Source organism: Nipponia nippon, unplaced genomic scaffold (genome assembly GCF_047370975.1).
Source record: "Nipponia nippon isolate SJK-2023a ecotype South Korea unplaced genomic scaffold, ASM4737097v1 scaffold_9, whole genome shotgun sequence".
Classification (NCBI taxonomy): Eukaryota; Metazoa; Chordata; class Aves; order Pelecaniformes; family Threskiornithidae; genus Nipponia; species Nipponia nippon.
This window is the reverse complement of record NW_028262413.1, coordinates 2,890,006-2,902,517: the sequence shown is the minus strand read 5'-3', so window position 1 is coordinate 2,902,517 and position 12,512 is coordinate 2,890,006. Positions and strand designations below refer to the sequence as shown.

General features: G+C 43.5%; 1 protein-coding gene across 14 annotated transcripts in view; it reads left to right on the top strand.

Moving 5' to 3' along the window:
* The window catches only part of KBTBD12 (kelch repeat and BTB domain containing 12), a 56,915-nt gene that overhangs the window by 10,280 nt on the left and 34,123 nt on the right, over nt 1–12,512 (top strand). For 5 of the 14 annotated variants that reach the window (XM_087743991.1, XM_087743995.1, XM_087743982.1 and 2 more), the window contains one exon: nt 7,633–7,742. The exons of 4 other annotated variants lie outside the window; for them this stretch is intronic. The gene's annotated coding sequence lies outside the window, so the exon portion shown is untranslated. Of the gene's footprint in view, nt 1–4,886; nt 5,172–5,357; nt 5,492–6,054; nt 6,140–7,632; nt 7,743–10,382; nt 10,700–12,512 lie in introns of those variants that run through there. 5 more of the 14 variants (XM_087743989.1, XM_087743986.1, XM_087743992.1 and 2 more) reach the window with 4 other exon arrangements.

Below are 12,512 nucleotides of genomic sequence, written 5' to 3'. Positions count from 1 at the left end.
CTCAGTGCTCAGGACTGGACATGTACGAACCAGCATCATCTTCATACCACGTTAGGGACAGATGCCTCATGCCTGTGATGGGAGAAGTCCGTGTCTCTCAGAGCTATTGCCTCTGTCAGAAAAGCAATGCATAGTTTGCTTCATATTTGGTAATTCATTCAGAGTAACCGCTGCATAAGAAAGGGTTTTTTAATGCCTTTTTTTGTGGCACAGTTGTGCGCTAGGTTGGGGGGCTGCAGCAAATGCAGAATTTGTTGGAATACCCAAACCTGGATACCCTTCTTAATTTGCACAATTGGCACACAGGCCCTGCAGCTTAGTGAATACTAATTAATCTCTCTGACTGGTAGGAAAGCATCATCATCCTGGTTTAGCCATGAGGGACAAAGACCAAAGAGAATTGCAGGGGCTTGTACTGAGTGACAGAGAAAGTCACAGCAGCCTGAATTACGGTCGTCTTTGGTGTCCTGAGTAGTAAATCACCCAAGTTTGCCAAGATTACATCTGAACAGCAGGACGGAGGCATTTTGGGGCTTTTCCCTCACACCCTGTCCCTGATAGCTCAGTGCAGGGCAGGCTGCAGCTCTCGTCCCACCCGAGTGCTCAGGTTTCCCTTCCTGGAGGAGTAAGGGCGATGGGGAGGAGGTGTATGCCAGCGTTGCCTTCAGCAGGGAGCTGGAAGCCAGCCCGGGTATGCATTCACTTCTGGGAACTGGGAAGTGCTCTCAGACCCTGCGTTTTGGTTACAGCTTGAGTGTTTCTTGCCCACAAACTCACGGTGGCTTTTTTACTTGCATTTTCATGTGACAGTTTGTTTCAACACATGCAGCCAAAGAATGACTAGGCAGGGCAAGTTCCTGTTATTTCTTTGCTAACGGCACGCTGGGGGTGACTGCGGTATCTCTAGGTTATGAAAGGGGTAAGTGAGGACTAAGAAGGTGACATCCAGGAACAGGAATTGAGCATGGAGGAATTGGGGACCAGAGCAGAGGAAAGAGCATCTCCTCCAAAGGAATTCAAAGGGCTGTGGCAATAGCTCTTTGAGGACTGACCATATAGGTCAGGAAAGCAAAAAAGATAGGCAAACCCCAAAGCATTTGAATGGGTTTTATTTTAGAATGAAACCTCTGCCTTTCTGAATAAAACCTGGGAGAGTTTGGGTGAGTCTGGAGCATTTTTTAGCCTTATATCCTGTGGCTGCAGCATTTCTGAGCCAGCTAAAATCTGATTTAGAATGTTTTTAATATTTTGCTTCCTCTTGCAATACATACCCTGAGAAACACTATAGTTACTTCTACTTTCTGCGGCCATAATGGCCCCAAGTTCTGCTATTTGAATATGCACTTCCCTTCCTGAGTTTCAGTTTCGGTGTCCATTTAGAAATCTTTTTGACCCTAACGCAGTTATATCCATCATTTTCTTAGAGAGATTAAAAAGCACTAAAACTAATGTACAGAACAGCATTTCCACAAGCCCCAGTTACATGCTTCTTTGCATCTCCGTTCCCATCTCTACTGATCTAAAAGGAGAAAAAATGCTCTCCTATCAGCCCGTTCCTTCTGTCTGATTAACTGGCAGCTATCACAGGTCTTCCTTCGCGCTATTACAGTTTCATTTCCAGAGAAAAAAAAAAAAAACTGATGGATGTTGAGCTCCTGGATTGTGGCACCACTGCAAAAAAAAAATCAGGTTTCTGTTTATACCGAAGGGCTGGCAGCACCTCCTTCATCAGGCTGTGTGTTCATTGGAAACCAGCAGATATTTTGCCTAAAAGCATCTGGCAGTGCAGTATAACTCCATAATAACTGCTTACCGGGGGGCTGGGGGGAAACCCCAGAAGAAAGACTGTAGGTGCAGTTAGAAGCACTGGTGAGTAGTTGACTTTGGGGGCTTTCTTTTGCCTTTTTTTTTTTTTTTAAGATCCCCTGAATTTGATGGAGGCTCTTTCATTTAAAAGACAGAAAGGCCTACAAATTAAGCAACATCTAGCTTCTAATGTGTGAAACTGCAATTTGCATACATCATGGCAGCTGCTGAGTCGGTCCTTATTACCTCCGCTGGAGTGTTAATTTAGCCACAACTTTCTCATTTATTTAAATGAAAAAGCAGCGGGTGGCTGGCATGCCACATTATCTGTCAGGCAACCTGGGAATCAGGTTGACAGAGTCAGAAAGAAATTTCAATTCAGAGGGACTGCAGGGGTGCTGCCCCCCGGACCGGTGGCCACAGGCGAGCTCAAGATTGCCCTTGGTCTGCTCTAAAGGTCAAGACTTACCCTAAGAAAAAAAAAATCAATATTGTATTTGGACTGATATAAGAGAATAGATAATAAGATTAAACTGGAAATATCTTCGCTTCTGTTTTTTCTTTCCCTGTGTATCCAAATTGTATATATGGATATGATAACCAAAATATCATTACTGGTCCTAGCAAAATACAAAAAGAATAATCGCCATTTGTAGAGCACCTAATGTACTGCGGTCCAGACCCACCGCCAGGGCCTGAACGCACCGCGGCTCTCTGCCCACGCGGGAGGGTGCCGCAGCGGCCCACGTGCGACGTGCCGGGAGGAGGCAGCCGCTGCGGCAGCGAGCGGTGCCGGTGCCATCGCCGCTGCAGCCAGCCTGGAGGCACTTCCACGCACGGCTGATGCCAAGAGGATGAATGGACATCGTGGAATTACTCACACGCGGGAGGCAGAGCAAAAGTGATGTCCTAGTCCCCAAATCAGGGGCTGCCTCGCTTCCCAGGAGAAGAGGCTGAGGAGCCCCAGGGAATTTCTGAGCTGGGAGGAGCAAAGAGCAGTGGCCACGCTGGTACAGAGCCAAGCATGAGGCTCTCCTCTTCTGAGCTACAGTGGTGTGCCACTGTTTAATGACGCCTCTGTACAAAACTATGTATTTGTCGGCGGAGAATGCGCCAGAGCAAAACTGCAGACCCAGAGGAGGTGAGTTTAGTTCAGCACATGGGTTGCAATGCTTCAGTGGCAGCAAAGAAAAACCACATCCTGATCCCACCCAGAGTTTAACTGAGCTGGTGCAGGGCTCGTCTAAAGCTCAGCTATAACTGCCTGCGCCTTGTGGGTCCGCTCCTTGCCAGCCATGGTGCAGCTTCACCTATGGACAATTTGCGTGCGCCCGCCCGGCAAAACAGGTTCTCTTCTTTCAAATGAACGGTAAATGTTGCATATCTGTTTCCCCAGTCTTTACTCTGAAAAACATACTCTTGGGAACTGGTCAGACTTTTGCCTAAAAAGGGGGTGTTTTTCCGTGAGGTTAACCACTAGCAGTTGAGATTTAGAAGGGAATTTCTTTGTCCATGCAACGCCAGAAGGGGCTGTATGACTGGTGCCATCCAAAAATTGCTCTAAAACGTTAAATTCAACACATATTTCCTAAACACCAAAATATTCACATCAAATGCGTCTCTTCTGTCTCTGACACCTACTTATAATTGTTTTAAAATACACTGTGTTAAAAGATCAGGCGTTTGTTGTATTACCACAGCTATTTTTCCCTTTGCCATTAACTTAACGAAGTTCAGCAAAAACTTTTGTCTTCGCCCACTTCTCAGCCATTCATTTTTATAATTAAAATCACCATGACAACAGATAATGATATCAGAACGAAAAGATTACGACTTAATTACATGAAGAAGGTGAAAACAGGGTTGGCTTACAGCAGAGAAAGCTTTTAATTCTAGCAAAAATATCGGGGGGCTGATTCACTGCGGTGTTACTCCGTTTGTGTCGTTATAAAGCAGTGCCGAGAGCTGCCCGGCGGCCGCCCCGCTGCTGGGTGGGGTGGCCCAGTTAATTCAGTGAAGTGCAAGAGAAATATTCAGAATTTCATGAGCGGTAAAAAGGAACTCGTCTTAAAAGCATTGGTTTAGTGGTTTTGTGAAACAGGCTCATTACAGAAATTAGCTGAAGAAACACACCCATAAAGGAAACATGATTGTTATTATGGTAGCGAAGTGGTTTCATATAAATAAAATGTTTTACATAAACACGCCATGTTCACCACCACGATGCTATAAATTTTTCCACACAACAGGAGAACAAGGCAATTTAGGGGATATGGTCCATTTTTATCACAGCTGAGGCGTTTCATCAGTTCACCGTTCCATCTTGGCTTCTGTGAAAGCTGGAGTATCAGATTGGATATCTTTATTTCTAAGATAAAGTTGAACTTTTAATAAGAACAATCTGGGAGTTTAGACAATATATATCTTTGTAATCTGACCTATCAAATTTTCTGACATGAGTAAACTTTAATCACTTTGGGTTTTTTTCCTAGTTTTGTTCACAAATGATATGAAATATGCTTTTTAAAATTATGTACATCTTAATTTTTCCCCTAAACCCAACAAACCGCTGTTAACAGTTGAACATTCCTGAACAATCCCTCCAAGGCTTTTGGAAAAACTCTGTAATAAAACTGTCAGACTAAAAAGCTAGATAAGGAAATACATTTCATTTTCAATTTTCTCAGAAGCTATTATGACCAATCAACCAATTAGTACAGTGAATAAATAAATTAATGCCATTTAAGAAAGAACATTCCGAAAACCCCTTAATGTCTTTCTCAACTAAAAGTATAGGCTCAACATTTATCAATTTTATAACCCTAATTTTTGCTTAATCTTTTTTCCATCTTTGCTTAACATATGGAGATATAAATAGTGTATTATGGCCCTCTCTATTCCCCTTTAATTTACAGAGTACAAGATCTGCAGCTGATGTAAATCAGTGTGGCTCCATTGTTCTGGACCAATTTAGTGGATCTGTTTCTGATTTACATCAACACAAACAAGAAAATAGTTAGGCCTTATGTCTGATTAAAAATATGCAGATAACACATTCAGGCAGGAATCCTTATTTTTTGCATAACTTGAGCTCTTTGTGATCTAGCAAGGGCAGGTGAAACAGTTTGGGGAGGTTCCTCTCAGCTGTAGAGACAGTGGCCCTGGTTTTGAGAGTGACTTGGATAAGGTCAACGAGCAACAGCATCTCCTCTGCTTTGGTACCCAGACCGCAGTGGTGGGTGGGAGTCAGGCCAGTCATCGCCTACGCGGGAACCGCTCCAGCCACCCAGAACCACCCACGACACGGTGATGTGCCCGGTCCTGTGCCCGTGGCAAGGTCTGGGGAAGGACACTTAATGCTTTAGGTGGGCCACCGACACGAGCGGTGGCTGTGCCATCCCACAGAGGAGCCTGCTGCTCCTTAGCACTGAGTCTGGCAGGCGGCGGGCCAGGCAGCGTATGGGCAGGGGGGAAGGAGAGGAGCACCGCTGCCAGCCGGCTGCATCCTAATGTGCCCCTGTGCATGACATTAAAGCCGCTCCTCGTCCCAGCCAGGAGCCCAGCGTGGGCTATTTATAGCCCTGGCACCTCACTGCTCACCAGAAGCTCTGTGCTGCTGTTTGAGATCTCCGTTTCCTTCTCCCACGCGCTCTCACAGACACCTGCCGCTCCCGCCGTCGGAAAGGTACATTTAAATCCTTTCCCCACTCAGAGCAGGAAAGAGAAGGGAGTTTGGCGCTGAGGCGGACAGGCAATGTGGAAACGCCAGGGCCAGGCTGCTTTGGGTTGCTGGGAGCGGGGGAAATTCGTGGGCAGGGGTACTTGAATGTATGTCTTGGGGAACCCTTAAAGATGCTGCAGAGGGGGCCTGTACATAGCGATGCAGGGTCTGCCGCAAGGCAGCTATGGGGCAGGGAGGCTGTAGGACCCTTGTTTAATATCTGTCAGTGCCAAAATTGAAGCCCTCTCAGTTTTTACAGGGCCTGCTGTCCAGTTCATAAAGGAAATGTAAGAGATGAATTGCAAGCAAAGTTAGGATGGGAACTCCCGAGCAACATCAAGCCTGGGGTCTGTTTGCAGCTATATGGGGTTTGCCAGCAGTGTGGAAATAGGGTCAGCCTGCAGACGCAGAAATGTCAGTGTCCGAGCTCTGTGCATGGGGGGGCTCTGCACCCTCCACAAGCCTGCAAACATCTAGGCTTGCTTCCAGCAAGAAAGCTCAGAGAAACTCTTGCTTCTCCCATCAAGGTATTTATATGTGGCTGGGACTGATCATTACCACCAAGAGGCTGAACATTTTTAATAGGAAGATTCAGTGGGGATTGCAGATTTGGTAGGTATCGAATCCGTGTGTTAGTGCAGGGGCCATTTTGGAGGTGGTGCTGGGTTGTTGACATGAATCCTCTTTTCTGTGGGTATTGACATACCCAGGTATTTGCTTGGTAGCGGTTGAAAGTGAAACTAGAGAAATTTATGGGGAAGGCTGGATTTGGACAGTAACTAATGGAATGCTGACATCAAGTTATAAGGGTTTACAACTTGCAATTTATTTTAATTTCACTGCTGAGTGACAGGGATATTACAGGTTTTAAGTACTAGCATTTGCTCACCAAAGGGATATATACTTCAGAGTTTTATGTAAATATTAGCAATTAGAGTTCACAATCTTTTCTGTTGTAAAAATGCAAATAGAGCTTAGTTTGCACCGTTATTAAATTACATTTCTTTTAGTTGTGATACAGTCCAATTTACACTGTCTGATAGAATTGTTCCAGAATGTGAGCCTGTCCTATACTCGCCAGTATGTTGAGATAAATGCAAAAAGAGAAACCTCTAAGACCTTTGCCAGGCTGCTCAAAGAGCTACTGAAATACATTTTAGAAATACATTTTCCTTCTGCTGGCATCCGTCATGGGATAGGTAACAAACTTGTGCATCCTCCTTCTGTGAATGAGCACTTTGCCATTTCAATTAGTTTTGATATGTAAGAAAAATGATCTGCACATGTGAACTGTAAAAGAAATGGGCTCTGTGTGTATATATTTAGCTTCTATTCTTCTCATGCAATTAATGCACATAATTGGCTCAGACTGGGGTTTGTTTATAGGCATTTGTTTGTGAACAGAGCCACATCCATTTTCTACTTAAATCGTGGGATTCTTTTGACTGACTTCACTGAGCTTTGAATCAGAGTGAGATTAAGGTCAGGTGAAGGCATATTTGAAAAGATGGCCCACAGGGTCTTTCATTTTCAGCTGCTTTGATTTTTTTTTTTCATGAATCTATAACAGTTTAAAGAGAAAAAAAAAAAAAAAAAAAGAAAACGCCTGGTATTTGCTGAGATAGGATCAATATTAATCCAATCCCGCATCTAGGCCTCTGTCTTGGCAGTAAACGGAGCTCAAACTGTCAAATCTTTCCAGAATCATAAACTACCCGAAGGCTTTGAAAACTGATCAAAGCACCTTCAGGTCTCCGATGGTCAAACGTGCTCCCAAACTCGGTTTCTGAAGCTTTGCAGGCTGTTTAAAATCTCACTGCTAGGTGTCAAACTTCTCCTAGCCCAAAAAGCCTTGTTAAGTCCCATTTTATTTTTATTTTAAATTAAAAAACCAAATAAGCTGCTGTAGAAAGGACGGGCTGTGTCTTATGAAGCAGCGTGAGCGGACCCGATGCCAGCCTGCTGCAGTGGGATGCGTACGGCAGCAGGGGCCGGGGCGCAGACCGGGTAACGCAACACTGCCACAGCCGCCTACATCCACAGTTACCTTGCAGGTCAGCAGCCTGTCTTTCTGCACTGAGAGCTGCTTTTTACACCACTTGCAGACTGTAACCGGCTACGAAAGCTCCCAGGAGCGTGCCCAGCTGCAGCTGGCCCATGCCTGGATAGCGTGAGACCTCCGGCTGCCTTGCCTCAGGCTCCTCAGTATCCGATGGTATGTGAAAATAAACAGGGTGCCACAGGGACTGAGGGAGAAAAACAGTTAAAATCTCTCTCAGAAGCATTGTTATACTTTATCTTATATAGGCCGATGACATAATTGGATTTGTAGTGTTCACCATTTCAAAACCTTACAATTCCTTCTTCGCTGCCAGCAACAAATCGGTCCAGATCACCTGAAACGTGCCTGCTGTGGGCTGAGCCTGGGCGATCGGAGGGGCCGAGCAAGGAGAGGTCTTTCTCAGGGTTTAATGGGAAGGAGGTCATGCCATCTGGCAAACCTTTTAAAAGTGCCTACGCAATTGGAGGCTGAAGTTTTACCTTTAAAAGTCATGCAGACAGTTCCTAAATTGCACAGTGAGCTTAGGTAGGACTTGGACTTTTAACTTAATTAGATGCCTTTGAAAACCTGAAAATCCTAAATCTCCAAATAACTAGTAACTGATGGAATACGGAAAACTTCGGAAAAGGTACCCTGGCTGCTAGTAGTTATGGTGACGCTTGAGACACATCCAAGCACTAAATGTCTAATTGTCGCAGAGTACCATTTATTAGAGACGCTTACCTGTGCGCCCTCTCAAACCATATAGGCATAAATTTCCTAAAAAGAATTGGATGTTCTCTCACTTAAGGCTCTGCCACAAGTTTGTGTGTTTTATCTGGACAGAATGGATGAAATTCATTCAAGAAATAATATCGAAGTCAAAGCCAGAAGGTAAGTGTTCCCTGCAACCGTGAGTGACCTTTTCAGCGCAGATCTCTAGGCACAGACTAGAAATGCTTCCCAGCCTGACCACCGATAACTATTCTTTGAATCTGCTTTTTCAGCTAGTTGGGCATCTGACTTATGTTGATTTAGTCAGTTGATTTCATTACAATTTGTTTCTAATGATATAATGTAGGACCGTATCAGTAACTTCACTCAAGACAAAGTATCTAATTTATCCCCTATTATCCCTGAAAAAATGGAGAAAATGAGATTGGATTGACACTATTTGTTCTTGATAAATAGGTGCTATAGCTGCTATTATCACCTTATTGCCCTCTAAATTCTTATAATTCAATCATGTAATAATTTCTTCCAGCATCTTTCCAGGTATCAGAATTACATATAGATATAGGAGCATCTGTAATTCCCTGGAAGCTTCCTTTCTATATCCTATTCTTATTATATCTTTTCCTTATATCAAGATTAGCATTATTATTTGCCCTTCTCGAGCACTGCGGGATCTTTTGCACGGTTTAAAATCTTGATCTTAAATGCCAGCACAGTCTTCATAATTAAACCCCGAGATTATAACATTATTATCATCTGGGTACTGATTTCTGCCTCGCTGTGGCTGTCAGCCAAATGTCATAATGCATACAATTAACAGATTTGCTTCTCAGCTTACTGGTAACAAAGGAAGCACAAATAATTCATAGGCAGAGGCAGCGGTTCTTTGATGTGCCTGAACTCTGAGCCTTTCAGCACCTGAAGGGAGGCAGGCTGAAGACAGGGCAGCCTCATTAAGGCAGAGAAGAAAAAAGAGAGGAAAAAAAAAAAGCTGAGGAGGAAGAGGAGGACGCAGGAGGTGCTCCCGCACCGCAGCCCCACGCTGGGTGCCGTGACCTCTTCTGGGCCGGGTCCCACGGCTCCCACCCTCCCACCACGGTGCAGGAAAGAGGAGATTCCTTGGGACTGGGGCAGAAGACAAGAAAAATCTATGTCCCGGACAAAAATACAGACAAAATAATGTCTCTCATTACAAGGTAGCTTTTTTTTTTTTCCCCAGAGGTTAAGGGAAATTCCTGATGAGCTCCTTCCATCTGGTTTACAGTCCCTTGGTGCTGGGGCAGTTCAAAGAGGCTGCAGTGTAACTGAGAATTGAGGACAGCATTTATTTATAGTTTGATAGCCTCATAAAAGCTGTAGAGCTGAGCTCACAGCAGTGCGCTTATTTATGTTTTGAACTGCTCATGCAGCACCCTACTGCCTTGCAAAACGTATGCTGTAGCTCCTGCATAAAATGATATATGACTCTTCATAAGGTTCATGACACAAAGGCAAAAAAAAAAAAAAAAGTTAAATTAGACTAACAAAACAGTTGATGTAAAAATAAAAGTAGCAGCCAGAAATGGAGGAAAATTAACAGCACGACTCTGAAATAAAGTAACATCAAAATGAAGATTTGCACTTGAACCCTTTTTTCACAATAGAAGAAAAAAATATCCAAAAACTCTGAATAAGGCAGTAACTCTGATTTCAGCTCCTGGTGGCATTACAAAGGATTTGAGCCTTGCACTGGAGGTTTTATAATGACAACCCAGCCTCTGGCACAATCTCAGTATAGTGTCTCACTGCAAATTATATTTGTATCACATTTATCCTTTCTTTTAATATCAATGTACCATCTTTTTTCCTCTGTAACCCAGAAGGGAAAGCAAAGCAGCACCATTTCATTATTACCCTTTAATAGTCTTTCCAGTGATATAAAGGGGAATATTAATATCCTTCCAATGACCTCACCTAAACACTGCTAAAAGCCAGGAAGGGAGGGACAAGTTTGTAGCAAATGCACAGGGATGGATTTCTGAAATTAATGAAAGGATTCCACCCCTGGGTTTTAATCCTGTTTTCTTTTTAACCTTTTAGCTTCAGTTTCCTCAGCTGTCGGGTGGAGAAAGTAGACTTACATACAAGTTGACAGCACGATTTTATTGAGTACAGTTCAGTCGGGAGCCTGGTGTGCTACCAAAGCAAGGAGATGAAGAAGGCGCATTCTTACGCGGAAAGGCAAATACTGTCTTCTTGAAAGCGTACGGTAACCAAGTGCTGCCGATAGCTCTGGCTGGGGAAGCGGCGCTGCTCTGCAGCACTCAGCGAGGCGGGTGAAGAGGAGCTGGAAGGTTGCAGGTGGTCCTGACTGCAAGGTGCAGACTCCTTGCACCCGAGGATGAGGTGATGACTGGGTAAGGACCAGCTCCAGGAGAAAGGAGGCCACCCCATCTTCCACTCCCAGGCCGTATGTAGCGCTGCTGCTGCTCCTGGGGAGGATGCCCAGGGCCGACCCACCGGCTTTGTGGGAGGCAGAGGAGACCACCCCGCACTGGCAGTGCCCTTCCTCATCTGGGTAGTGGGTGTCGGACTTAGCCGTCAGATAATTTGTGCCTAAAGTAGTACGTAAATGGCAGGAGCTACATTGCGAGTAGAAATGGACATAGAAATCAGTGGGCCTTCCCCCCATTTTGGTTTGGGTAAGCCATCAGGTCCCAACTGTATCCTGGAGATCTGGGCATAAACGCTGCTCCAGAATCACTCGTTTTTGAAGGGAAAAGTGGGAAAGGGACCTAGATGGATTTTGACAGGGTTAAAGTTTTGGTTTTCTTCCCCCATTTTGTTCCTGTTTTCCTACAATAGGATAAGTACTAGAAGAACATAATTATCTTTTGCTCTTGAAAGATTCCTATTGCTAACGTCTTAATGATGAAAGAGAGGAGAAAACGGCTGTGAGCATGTTGTGCCAGAGATCCTAATCACTGGTAAATGAATGCATACAATTCAGAAACCTGATGAACGGTGTAATCAAAGACAAAGTGTTGCTCTTAAGCAAGCTAAATTAGCAGTGAAAGAAAACTTAAAGGTGACCAGCGAAGGAAGTGAAATCATAACTCAGTTCTACACACTGCTTCTTCCTGATCTGTAGAAATGCCTGGGAAAGATTATGATGATTAATCATCTCACTTGTTCTTCATATTAAAAATGCACATTTTGTCCATTATGGAAAAGCTAGAGGATGTGTGAAGCTCTAACATCACAAAAGAGAAAGCGGAGAAGTTGATAATTTTGGAGGAAAAACCCTGGTTAGTCAGATTGCTAAACAGGATTGGCGTCTTCTTGGTAGTTATTAACACTTTCATCCAGTTGGAGAGGGAACAACCTGGTTAAAGACACTACAGCTCATCTGCTTTAAGACATATGTGCTTATAATACATGATCTTTGAGATACGGTGTGGTTGCTTTATCAAAATGCAGTGAAGATCAAATATTACAAGGTGATAAAATAGCACAAGGGGAAAACAATGAACTGGCCATCTAGTTATCAGGTAGGATTTTAAAAAAGAACATTTTCTATCTCATAAAAGGCTTCTACTGACTGTAAAGACTGCTCCAGAGGCAGTCGATGCAGAATTAAGACCTGCATTTTCTCAAATGTAGCTAGCAAAAACAAAAACAAAAAAAAGGTCTAGATTTTGGAAATACCACTGCTTTATTTCTTGTACTAAACTTACTGCCTTTGATTGATTTTTAGAAGTACCATAAGAATTGCTTAGAGCTTGGCCTACATTCAGGCTATGAAGTTAATGTTTTGTCTTCCAAATCCATTTTTAAAATCTGGTAATAGCCCAGATTCATTTCTCAGATGTGTTGCTTCTAGTTCCAGATTTGGAATATGGAAAGAATTGATAAAATCAAGGAAATGCTAGTCTTCAAGCATGCCTGGCTTTTAATTTAGCACTCAAAGTGAGGAATCTATGTAATTTGCTAAAACAGAATGATGACTACTTCCAAAAACAACTGAAGAGCTAAAAGAGTAGGTCTGAGATTGATTATATAGCTGTAGATTTCCTTTTCACCTGGGAAATAACTGTAATATTTTTAAAAAATCCATCTATCTAGATCTGTAGAGAAATCTGGACTGTTTGTGAAAATACCTTTAGGTGGATTTGAAAGAATTTCATATACTCATTTTTTTATGTTGATACATATTTCTTTAATAAACTA